The sequence below is a fragment of the Trichechus manatus genome, unplaced genomic scaffold (genome assembly GCF_000243295.1).
Source record: "Trichechus manatus latirostris isolate Lorelei unplaced genomic scaffold, TriManLat1.0 scaffold00009, whole genome shotgun sequence".
Taxonomy (NCBI): domain Eukaryota; kingdom Metazoa; phylum Chordata; class Mammalia; order Sirenia; family Trichechidae; genus Trichechus; species Trichechus manatus.
This window is the reverse complement of record NW_004443945.1, coordinates 30,493,811-30,506,918: the sequence shown is the minus strand read 5'-3', so window position 1 is coordinate 30,506,918 and position 13,108 is coordinate 30,493,811.

The window sequence follows — 13,108 nt, the reverse complement described above, 5'->3', positions numbered from 1 at the left end:
GATTCTGACTCATAGCAACCCTATAGGACAGAATAGAACAGCCCCATAGGGTTTCCAAGACTGTAATCTTTATAGGGAGGAGCCCTGGTTGCTCAGTGGTTAAGTGCTCGGCTGCTAACCAAAAGGTCAGCGGTTGGAATCCACCAGCCACTTCCCTGGGAGAAAGATGTGACAGTCTGTTTCCATAAAGATTTATAGCCTTGGAAACCCTGTGGGGCAGTTCTACTTTGTCCTATAGGGTCACTATGAGTTGGAACCGACTTGAAGGCCATGGGAAATCTTTATGGAAGGAGCGTTGGTGGCACAGTGGTTAAGCACTCCAAAAGGTCTGCAGTTTGAACCCACCAGCAGCTATGTGGGAGAAAGATGTGGCAGTCTGCTTCTGTAAAGATTATAGCATTGAAAACCCTATGGGGCAGTTCTACTCTGTCCTATAGAGTCTCTATGAGTCAGAATCGGACTCAATGGCAATGGGTTTGGTGTGGTTAATCTTTATGGAAGCAGACTGCTACATCTTTCTCCCAAGGAGCAGCTGGTGGGTTCAGCCTGCCGACCTTTCCGTTCGTAGCCAAGTGCTTAACCACTTCCTCAAGAGAGCTCCTTTAAATAAACAGCTCTAGAGTGTTAAAATCGCTTTTAAAATATAATGTTTATTATAAACATATTCTAGGCCAGTTAAACTAATGAAGATGGTTACCATAGAACTGTTTGCTCTAAGTTTCTCTTTTCTTCTCCATTAGGAGGTTCACGTAGAAAGAAAAAAGATAAGTCAAAATACTTTTGCTGTAGTTCACATTAAACTGTTCTTCATAACCACCCTGCAGTGTCCAGATGTCTGAGGGCAATAGATTTGGATACTGATGAAAGAAATCCGAGCACTTGGGGAGTCTTCCACTGAGAATTTCCCTGAAGAAAATGAATGTGTCCTATCAGGCCACTCACAGAGCCATTTCACAATTGACAGTGACGGTAGGATGTGATTCCTGTGGTGTATTCTACAAAGCACTGGGCTACTTATAATACGTGCCCCAAGCTCTAGTCAGATAGTATACAGTCAAACAGTGGGACTCTGGGGTGCCTGCAAGGAAGAAATAGGCAACTGAATTGATATCATGTTTCTTAGAAAGAGGAGGGATTCTAGCTGAGAAGAGAGCCCAATTTTTATATGATTGCCTCTACTGTACTCCTGACCATTCAAGGAGGAAGGAATATTAAATGTCTTATTTATTATGTATCAGGTTTCATCCTGGACACTTTTACTAGGATCAACTAGTTATTTAACACTTTTATCAGTCTTGGGACATAGATATCATTATATCTATTTTATACACAAGAATACATTGCTTAACGTCCACAGTATAGTCTGTGAAATACAACATTATGTGATTTGGACGTTGTGCGAACACCGTATTGCATACAGGAGAGAGGCCAGCCGATGGTCAACCATTAGGCCCAGGTTCTACAGTGCTGAGTGACTGCCCGAAAACTTTTGGCTCCTCCTCAGGTCCTACATGGTCTACACCTGGTCTCCAGAGCCTTGGGAGGCCCTTGCCTGCCTGCCCACAGGGTGTGCACTCACCACCTCCTGGCCCCAACACGACGCAGGCTCCCTTCTTTTCCCTTCCTTCCTCCCTGCCTGCCTTTCTGGTCTCCCGTAATGGGCTTTAAACTCTTCAGCCCCGCATACCCCAGCCAGGACCTCTTGGTGGCCGCCACTGCCACCGCAGGAGAATCCATGGCCACAGTCTGGAGTCACAGGCAGGGTACACAGGCCAAGCAGGGCAGTGGCCCCAGTGGGGTATCCCCCTTATTGCCTCTGGAAGCATCTGCATGGTCCCTGCCTGAGGTGAACACGGTGGGGCAGGGAGCCGCGATGGGCTCTGGGGCCTCCTTCCCCTACCACCCTAGGGCCAGGACAGATAAGGGACCTGGGGAGCTAGAGAAAGACAGATCGAATCTCCTTACTTAGCAAAGTATGTCCACTTCCCATTCTCTAGTCTAGATGACCTTATGGAACCACAAACGCATATGCAGTTGGACTTTGCCCAATGGACTTTAAGCATTGCATACCTGTATATTGAAATCAAGCTCAGTCAAACCGGTAAATAGAACAGAGGTTCAAACCTGGGTATATTTCAAATTAAAGTCTTGACATTTATTCATGATATAATCAAACTTTGAACCGTAGAGAGGAATAATGAACAGAAAATACTTAATCAGCAGTTAACTCAGTGCCATGTTAAAAAGATGATTCACTTCCATGGGCAAGTAGTATTCTTTAAAAATGTACCACATCTGCAATTATTACCAGCCAGGGAATCTTCTGTTAGGGACCTTATGATATCATCAAGTATTTACTCACTCCACATACTCAATTAAGTGGAGTAACACAGAGAAAGCTGTAGCAGAATGCCTGTAGGTTAGAATTAGGAATCATAAGGAAATTTCAGACCCCACAGCTAATACTAGGTAAGATTACTAAAGATGTTTTTGGAATCTCCTTGCCAAGAGATATTTAAAAGTAGGAGAGATAATTTCTTGGAATGCTTTTGAGCTTTTGATATAAACCACGGGAATACTGAAAGATAACTTGACTTAAATCATTTATTTTTTCCATTCTCTTGCCTTAAGAATGACTAGTATTAAGTTCTAGTTGGATAAGTTTTTGACTTGTAATTTTGCCATAATTATGGTAAGTTATTTTGAAAAATATAATAAATTTAAAGTTAGCATAGTACAATGCATAATGTTTCACTAACAAGTGACATCATAGTACAGTTAATGAACATTAACTAGATTCATCCTTAAAAATTCAAACCCACTGCCATCAAGTTGATTCCAACTCATAGCCACCCTATAGGACAGAGTAGAACTGCCCCAGAGGGTTTCAAAGGAGCGGCTGGTGGATTCGAACTGCTGACTTTTTGGTTAGCAGCCGAACTCTTAACCACTACACCACCAGGGTTTCCTGATTCATCCTTAGACATATGTAATATTAAAATTAAAAAAAAAAAAAAGTTGCTGTCAACTTGATTCTGACTCTTGGCGACCCCATGTGTGTCAGAGTATAGGGTTTTCCATGGCTGATTTTTCGGAAGTAGATCACTAGGCCTTTCTTCCAAGGTGCCTCTGGGTAGACTCAAACCTCCAACCATTCAGTTAGCAGTTGACTTCTTAACTGTTTGCACCACCCATGGACTCAAATGTATGTAAACTAAACCAAACCCATTGCTGTGGAGTTGATTCTGACTTATAGCAACCCTATAGGACAAAGGAGAACTGACCCATACGGTTTTCAGGGATCGGCTGGTGGATTTGAATGGCGAAACTTTTGGTTAGCAGCCGAATGCTTAAACATATGTAATAGAAAATTTTATATTATTTCTGGCATATTTTCTGCTTCATCGATTTTTTATGTTTTGGGGAATATATGGATAAAGATATTTATAGTCATATATCAGAACGTTATGTGCTCTTTACAAATTTAGAATTTAGCTATTGTTACCAATTCTATGGCAAAGATGTAATGTTTTACATCTTTGGAAGCATTTTCCCCCATGAAATCCTTTTAAAACTCCAAATTTTTGTTTTGGTAATCTTTCCCCCCTCCCCCTGCCAAACACACACCAAATAATATTATATGAATAAAAAATTAAAGAGCTAAAATTGTTCATAGACCATCTTGCTCTATTGAATTAGCACAGATGTTTTAATATGCTTCACTAGTTATTATTTACTCTGGTGAGACACATATATTGCCCTGCTGAGTAAAAGGTTACCATTTAAAAACACAACTCTATAAAATTCTATAAAGTAGACCATAACTTGCTCTAGATTGTGTAAGTAATCAACACATGGAAGTCCATGCTTGTATCTTTACAGTCATTATGGGAAATGAAACCTTTCTAACACATTTAAATCAGTTATCTACAAACACAGGGAAGGTGGAGTAGCAGTTAGTGTTAAAGAAATTACTTCCCTCCCTTTGGAGAGAAATGTCACATGAAAAGTTCAGTGAAGCTGTGACAGAATTTACTCCATAACTTAGAAATATTATTTAACAAACTTTCTTTGTTCTCTTTAAAGCCAAGGACTGGGCACCATTTGGTTCTGTTATGCATAAGGTAGTCATTGAGTTGGAGCTGACTCAATGGCAAATAACAACAAAGAACATTTTATGATATATCAGTGATGAGCTCTTCTTCTCACTTAATGCTGAATATTTGGCACTCTGGTGCTGAATGCTCATCTCAGCTATGGTATTTAGCATTAGAAGTCACAAACTATGGGAGGAAGGGAAAAATATGGTGACAGATAACATCTCAGAATGAGAGAAGATGATTTTCCTCTTTAGAATTACATGTATATAAGAAGGGTATATGAACTTTGAGAGAGAAAATACTTGTTGTGAAAAAGACAGCATGATCCAGATACTTATACTATTATTCCTCCTTTGTAAAATAGAATATGTGTTCAGTAATTAGTGAAGAGGAATGTTGTTGTTGATAGTTGCCTTTGAGTCACTTTTTGATGTTCCCCCCATCCTGGAACCTCCATTTCCAACCAGACTGAAGGAGATTATTCATTAACCTTCTGAGATACTAAAGTTAAGGGGCATTCTGAAAGAGTTTGCAAATTATACTATTGGTTTGGTATTATTTATATGTATTTAGGAAACCCTAGTGGCATAGTGGTTAAGAGCTACGGCTGCTAACCAAAAGGTCAGCAGTTGGAATCCACCAGGTGCTCCTTGGAAACTGTATGGGGCAGTTCTACTCTGTCCTATAGGGTTGCTATGAGTCGGAATTGACTCGACAGCAATGGGTTTGGTTTAGTTTGGTTATATGTATTTATAAATAAAATTTATAAATAATATATATTTATAAATATTTATTGGACACCTCCTTTTTGAAACATGTTGGGCAAAATGCTAGAAGGGATTTTAAAATTATGAAATATAACCCATGCCCTCAAAGATTTAAGTGACATTAGTTAGAGAAATAAAGCTTATAAACCAGGAACAATTTCAGGGTGTGGATATGCCAAAAAAGGAAACTTCTTTCCACTTTCTCTGATATATTAATATCTATTTTAAGTCCAAATCTATCTGGATATTGGCATTTAATAGACATTTCAGAGTAAATCTGTAAACTCAGGGTTATCGCTGGCTGTTCAGAGTATTCCCTTCTCAAATTCCCTCGGTTATACAGAGAGCTTATTTAGTTCTACACCAGTAATCACAGAGAGAGGAGAGGCATCTGGTACTCTGACATCATCTGAACTTACTTTCTGAGATGTATTTTTTTCTCATCTCTTCCTTAAGTTTTCTTCATTGCTTCTTGTTATTATCATCTGAGGGAATGCTTCTAAAATTTTAATATGCACAAGAGTCACCTGAGGATTTTGTTAAAATGTAGATTCAGATTATTCAGATTATTCAGCCATGCCTGGTCTGGGGCCTGAAATTCTACATTTCAAATAATCTCCCGGCTGCTGCTGCTGGTCTGCATAGGGATCATGCTTTAAGAAGCTAGACTGAGGAACCTTTGTATTACCATGGTCTCTTGTCATTGATTGATGATAACATCAGCTCTGTGCTCACTTCCCTTTGATCACAAGGTCTACTCAGATCTGGCTACATATCTCAGTTACTTCTACTTTCCTTTTAGAAGAATAGAAAAACAAAAGCTGTCTCATGCTGCGGAATATTCCTTTCAGATGCCAAGGTATGTTGAGTAGCTTTTTGTAATTTTTTTTTCTCCACACCATTTTGCCTTGGGAAAGTCTGGTAGTCTTGTTGTTGCTGAAGAGGGTCCAGAAAATGTATACTCTAAGGAAGCTTTATTCCTCTTCCAATTAAATATTGGACAAGGTAAATGGACACGGTGAAGAGCCCTTTCTCAGAACCTTACAATAGTGTCTAGTTGACGGTCCCAAACTTATTCCTAACTAAAACCAAACCCACTGCCATTGAGTCGATTCCAACTCATGGTGACCCCATGTGTTATAGAGTAGAACTGCTCCATAGGGTTTTCTTGGCTGCAATCTTTACAGAGCAGATTTCCAGGACTTTCTTCCATGGAGCCACTAGTTGGGTTTGAACCTTCAACCTTTACTTTAGGTTAGTAGCCGATAGTAAATTGTTTGTGCCATCAGGGACCTTCTGTTCCTAACTAGGGAATCTAATCTCTTCTTGGAGTAGGTGAATTGGATAGGGGTAACTGGATCCACAAAAGTTTTCCATCTATTGTTCGTCCCAAGGAAGCCTGGTGGCACAATGGTTAAGTGCTCAGCTGCTAACCAAAAGGCTGGTGGTTGGAACCCATCCAGTGGCTCCTCAGGATAAAAGACTTGGAGATCTCCTTCCATAAAGATTACAGCCTTGAAAACCTTATGGGTCCGTTATACGTTGTCACATTGTGTCTCTGTGGGTTGAAAATTGACTCTACAGCACCTAACAATAACAACATTGTTTGTCTCAGGAAAAGCTTAGATTTGGAGATTCAAAACGAGAGAATCACTGTCTTTGTTTCATAGGGCTTCTATAGCAAAATGTCACAGAGTCAGTGGCTTTAAAGAACAGAACTTTATTTTCTCACAGTTCTGCTGGCTAGAAGTACATATTCAGGGTGTTGGCCATATTGATTCTTCTGGAGGGTTTAAGACAAACTGTTCCATTCTTCTCTCCTAATTTCTGGTGGCTACTGGCAATCTTTGCTGTTCTTTTGCTTCTTATAAAGACATCTGCCTCCATTGTCACATGGTGTCTGTTTTCCCTCCCTGTGTATCTTTCCTTTTAAGAAATATCATTAAGAAGGGATTAAGGTTAAGGACCTACCCTACTCTGATATGACCTTTAATTTAACTGATCACAAAAGAAAAACTATTTCTCAAACAAGGTCACATTCACAGATATAAGAGTTAGGACTTCAACATTTCTTTTTTGGGGGAAGCGATTCAATTCATAGCACTCATTTTCTTTTGTTCTTTATGAGCCACTGTGTCTGCCATTTCCCATGTCATAGATGAAAATGTCTAGTTTAAATAGAGAAAGGTTAAAAGGTAAATAAATTATTGTGAATATGTACATGTATACATATATTTGTTAACCCAATACCCGCATTTTGGCAGACTAAATGTTCAGCCAACTCTCTTTCAGTATTCTTTCAATTGTCTCATCAGTGGATAATTTTTCCAATATATTTTCATCCGTGGTTGAACTTATGGGAAGATAAAATTCTTCAGAAGCCATAAAAGACCAGAAAGCACAAACCCATGAGCATAAGAGAGACTTTGAATCCGATGTTGGTGTTAAGAATCTAGTGCCTGAGATGTATGTGGCTACAGTTATCTAAACAGGTCCCTGTCTTAGTTATCTAGTGCTGCTATAACACAAATACTACAAGTGGGTGGCTTTAAAGAACAAAATTTATTTTTCATCCAGACTTGGAGGCTAAAAGTACAAATTAGGGTCTCAGATGTGTTCATTTCTTCCTTGATGGCAGCCCTGGGTGTTCCTTGGTCCCTTGGCACTCCTTGGCTTGTAGACGTTCCTCACATGGCATCTGTCTTCTTCAGTGTGTGTGTCTCTGTGTCTATTCCTTTATTATTATTATCATGTTTTATAACTCAGGAGTGATTACATTTAGGATCTATTCTACACTGGTATGGCCTCATTAACATAACAAAAACAAATTTCTACTAAACCCATTGTGACTGAGTCGATTTAAACTCATGACCACCCCATGTGTTACAGAGTAGAACTGCTCCATAGGGTTTTCTTGGCTTAATCTTTACAAATGCAGATCACCAGGCCTTTCTTCCAAGGCACCACTGGATTTTAACCATCAAGCTTTAGGTTAGTAGTTGAGTGCAAAATGTTTGTGCCACCCCAGGACTTTAACACATATTTTGGGGGATCACAATTTAAACTGTAACAGTCCCTAAGTGGAGGCCCCTATCAAATATTTCCATCTGAGAATTTCTTAATTCAAACTCACAAGTCTGTGGGATGGAAATTGGAATATGAAGTACTCTTAGGAAAAACACATTCTAGGGTAAGTTTCAAAGTTTCTAAAGATAACATGACCTCACCAAAACAGGCAAATAAAAAACTGCCAAAAATTGCCAAGCTACCAGGTATAAGAATAAGCAGAAACAACAAAATATATAAACTGTCATGGAAAAACTGAGGTGAAAGAAAAAATTCCTAGAAAATAAGTATTGTCAAAACCACCACTCATCTGTCAGTTTATTGTACTGTGGTGGCTTGCGTGTTGCTATAATGCTGGAGGCAATGCCACTGGTATTTCAAATACCAGCAGGGTTACCCAAGTGGAGAGGTTTTAGCAGAGCTTCCGGAATAAGACAGACTAGGAAGAAGGACCTGGAGGTCTACTTCTAAAAAAACTGGCCAGTGAAAACCTTATGAATAGCAGCGGAATGTTGTCTGATATAGTGTTGGAAGATGAACCCCTCAGGTTGAAAGGTAAGCAAAATATGACTGAGGAAGAGCTGCCTCCTCAAAGTAGATTCGATCTTAATGACATGCATGGACTAAAGCTTTCGGGGTCTTTATCTGCTGATGTGGCACAACTAAAAATGAGAACAGTTGCAAACATCATTAATAATCAGATTGTGGAATGTATGAAGTCTGAATCTAGGAGAATTGGAAGTCATCAGAAGTGAAAGGGAACACATAAAGATTGATACGCTAGGCAATAGTGAGCTGAAATGGACAGGTATTGGCCATTTTGAATCAGACAATCATATGGTCTACTATGCCAGGAATGACAAATTGAAGGCGAATGGCTTTCCATTCATTATCAAAAAGAACATTTCAACAGCCGTCCTGAAGACTACACTGTCAGTGACATGATAATATCCATACACCTACAAGGAAGACTAGTTAACATGACTATTACTCAAATTTATGAAACAACCACTAAGGTCAAAGATGAAGAAACTGAAGATTTTTTTTACCAACTTCTGCAGTCTGGAATCAATCAAACATGCCATCAAGATGCATTGATAATTACTGGTGAATGGAATGTGAAAATTAGAAACAAAGAAGAAGGATCAGTAGTTAGAAAATACGGCCTTCGTGATAAAAATGATGCCAAAGATCACATGATAGAATTTTGCAACACCAATGACTTTTTCATTGCAAATACTTTTTTTCAGCAGCATAAACAGTGACTATACACGTGGACCTCACCAGATGGAATACACAGGAATCAGACTGACATCTGTGGAGAGACTATTGGAAAAACTCACTATCATCAGTCAGCACAAGGCCAGGGGCCAACAGTGGAACAGACCATCAATTGCTCAAGGTCAAGTTGAAGCTGAAGTAAATTAAAATAAGTCCACAAGAGCCAAAATACAAACTTGAGTGTATCCCACTTGAATTTAGAGACCACCTTAAGAATAGAATTGATGCATTGAACACTAATGATCGAAGACCAGAGAAGTTGTGGAATGACATCAAGGAAATCATACATGAAGAAAGCAAAAGGTCATTAAAAAGATAGGAAAGAAAGAAAAGACCAAATGGGTGTCAGAAGAGACTCTGAAACTTGCTCTTGAATGTAGAGTTAAGGCAAATGGAAGAAATGAAGTAAAAGAGCTGAACAGAAGATTTCAAAGGGCAACTCAAGAAGACAAAGAAAAGTATTATAATCATATGTGCAAAGACCTGGAGTTAGAAAACCAAAAGGGAAAAGCACACTCAACATTTCTCAAGCTGAAAGAACTGAACAAAAAATTCAAGCTTCGAGTTGCAATACTGAAGGATTCTATGGGCAAAATATTGAATGGTGCAGAAAGCATCAAAAGAGGATGGAAGAAATACATAGAGTCACTGTACCAAAAATAATTGGTTGATGTTCCACCATTTCAGAGGTAGCATGTGATCAAGAAACGATGGTATTGAAGGAAGAAGTATAAGCAGCACTGAAGGCATAGGCAAAAAACAAGACTCCAGGAATTGACGGAACAGCAGTTGAGATGTTTCAACAAACAGATGCCAACCTGAAAGTGCTTACTCTACTATGCCAAACAATTTGAAAGGTAGCTATCTGGCCAGCCGACTGGAAGAGATCCATATATGTGCCCGTTTCAAAGGAAGGTTATCCAAAAGAATGTGGAAATTATAAACAATATCATTAATATCACATGCAAGTAAATTTTTGCTAAAGATAATTGAAAAACGGTTGCAGCAATACATCATCAGGGAACTGCCAGAAAGTCAAGTTAGATTCAGAAGAAGACATGGAAAGTGGGATATCATTACTTATGTCAGACGGATCTTGGCTGAAAGCTGAGAATACCAGAAAGATGATTACCTGTGTTGTACTGAGAAAGGCATTTGACTGTGTGTATTGTAATAAATTATGGATAACATTGCCAAGAATGGGAATTCCAGAACACTTAATTGTGCTCATGAGGAACCTGTTCATATACCAAGAGGCAGTTGCTCAAACAGAACAAGGGGATACTTAGTGGTTTAAATTCAGGAAATGTGTGTGTCAGGGTTGTATCCTTTCGCCATTCAATCTGTATGCTGAGCAAATAATCCAAGAAACTCAACTATATGAAGAAGAATGCAGCATGAGGATTGGAGGAAGATACATTGACAGCCTGAGATATGCAGATTTCACAATTTTGCTTGCTGAAAGTGAAGAGGATTTGAATCACTTATTGATGAAGATCAAAGACTATTACACCTCAGCATAAAGCAAACAAAAATCCTCACAATTGGATCAATAAGCAATGTCATGTTAAATGAAAAAAATACTGAAGTTGCCAAGGATTTCCTTTTACTTGGATCTATAATCAGCACAAATGGAAGCAGCAGTCAAGAAATCAAAGGCATATTGTATGGGGCAGATCTACTGCAAAAGACCTCTTTAAAGTGTTAAAAAGCAAAGATGTCACTTTGAGGACTAAGGTGCACCTAACCCAAGCCGTAGTATTTTCAATTGCCTCATATGCATGCAAAAGCTGGACAATGAATAAGGAAGATCTAAGAAGAATTGACACCTTTGAATTAAGGTGCTGGCAAAAAAATATTAAACATAGCACGGACTGCCAGAAGAACAAGCAAATCTGTCTTGGAAGAAGTACAGTCAGAATGCTTCTTAGAAGCGAGGATGGTGAAACCTCGTCTCAAGTACTTTGGACATATTATAAAGATGGACCAGTCCCTGCAGAAGGACATCATGTTTGGTAAAGTAGAAGATCAGAAAAAGAGAGGAAGACACTCAATGAAATGGATTGACACAGTGGCTGCAATGATGGATTCAAGCACAGCAACAATTGTGATGGCATAGGACCAGGCAGTATTTCCTTTTGTTGTATCTAGGGTTGTTATGATTTGAAACCGAGGGCATTTAACAACAACTGGGGTTATGTTTCTTATTAGACACAGACCTGGTAGAAAAAACAGCACTGATAAGTGCAATGAGAATTCTATAGGTTCCTAACTTTGGGGACTCATAAAAGTACGGTGAGAAACTCTGAGGAAGCTAAAGCCCTACCTAAGGAACAAGTTCCACGTCAATGTAATTTGAGAATTAAAATTAAAATGACCCCTTTTATACTCAGACTAAGTACCCCTGCTGGTGCAGTGGTTAAGTGCTCCACTGCTAACCAAAAGGTTGGTACTACTACTACTACCCATTGCCACTGAGTTGATTCCAACTGATAGTGACTGTAGGACAGAGTCAAGCTGCCCCATAGGGTTTCCAAGGAGCACCTGGTGGATTCGAACTGCTGACCTTTTGGTTTGCAGCCATAGCTCTTAACAACTGTGCCACCAGGAATCCGAAAGGTTGGTACTCTACTACTTTTCCTGGGGGTACAGAAAGCCTATTAAGAGAATATTTACATTTGTGAAGGGCTACCTGGTAGGAAAGAGGCCCTGGTTGCAGAGTGGTTAGGCACTTGGCTGTTAACTGAAAGGTCTGTGGTTCTAACCCACCGGTTGCTCTGTGGGAAAAAGATGTAGCAGTCTGCTTTCATAAAGATTACAGCCTTGGAAACCCTATGGGGCTCTTCTACTCTGTCTTATAAGGTCACTATGAGTTGGAATCCACTTGATGGCAAAGGGTTTGGGTTTTTTTAATCTGGTAGGAAGTGTCGAAAACAATCTGGGAATGTTGAAGGTAGCACTTTTTTTTTTCCCACCAGATCATCCTGGGAACAAAATGTATTACTATCCTTTGTTCTTTTGTTTGTTTTATTTATCCTTAATCTTTGCTCCCTAATGGCATTTCACAAATGTTCATTTCATAGGTTTTCTCAACCCCTTCAAACATCTCCCTTCCCCATACCTTGACTTCCGAGACCCTGGGGAGTTGTTAACACGGTTTTGGGGACATAACCAGACTGAATGCCAGTTTATGATCAGTTGGGACCCCGTTAAAAAAATACTCTGGGCCTTAAAGAAAAGAGGGATTGGTGGGATGAAACAACACAATGGATGTAGTGTATTCCCCAAAATACATATGAACTGGCAACCAAAGATCTCAAATAATAACTAAAGCATTTGCTAAAATATTCCAGACATCTTATATTAGAACTCTGGGAATGAGTCAAAGTCTATTTGCATATAAATATTCTAAAAAGAAAAGTAAACAAACAAATAAAACATATCTCAGGAATATTATGACATTCCTTTTTTTCTTTTATTTGCATATTTACAATATTTAGACTGAAATAAAAATGAATGTTATGAATTTTCTACCAAATGTATGACAAGAAAGCAATTTTATTGTATAATCTTTCTTTGAAGAGGTAAGTTTTTGCTTAATGCATCAACTTTTCATATCTCTAGCTAGCCCATAAAGAACAGAAGGAAGGAATGAGAGAACAGTGTGAACTGCAGTTGTGCTTTTGTAAAGATCTTTGCTCCATCTTGCTTACTCTACAAAAGAAAAAAGAAATGATCAAACATTCGAAGTGTGATCTCCAGTGAAAGCTTCCTAGAAAGGGTTTTACGAACACTGTTTTTTTTTAAAATTTTTTTATTATACTTTAGATGAAGGTTTACAGAACAAATAGTTTCTCATTAAACAGTCAGTACACATATTGTTTTATGACATTG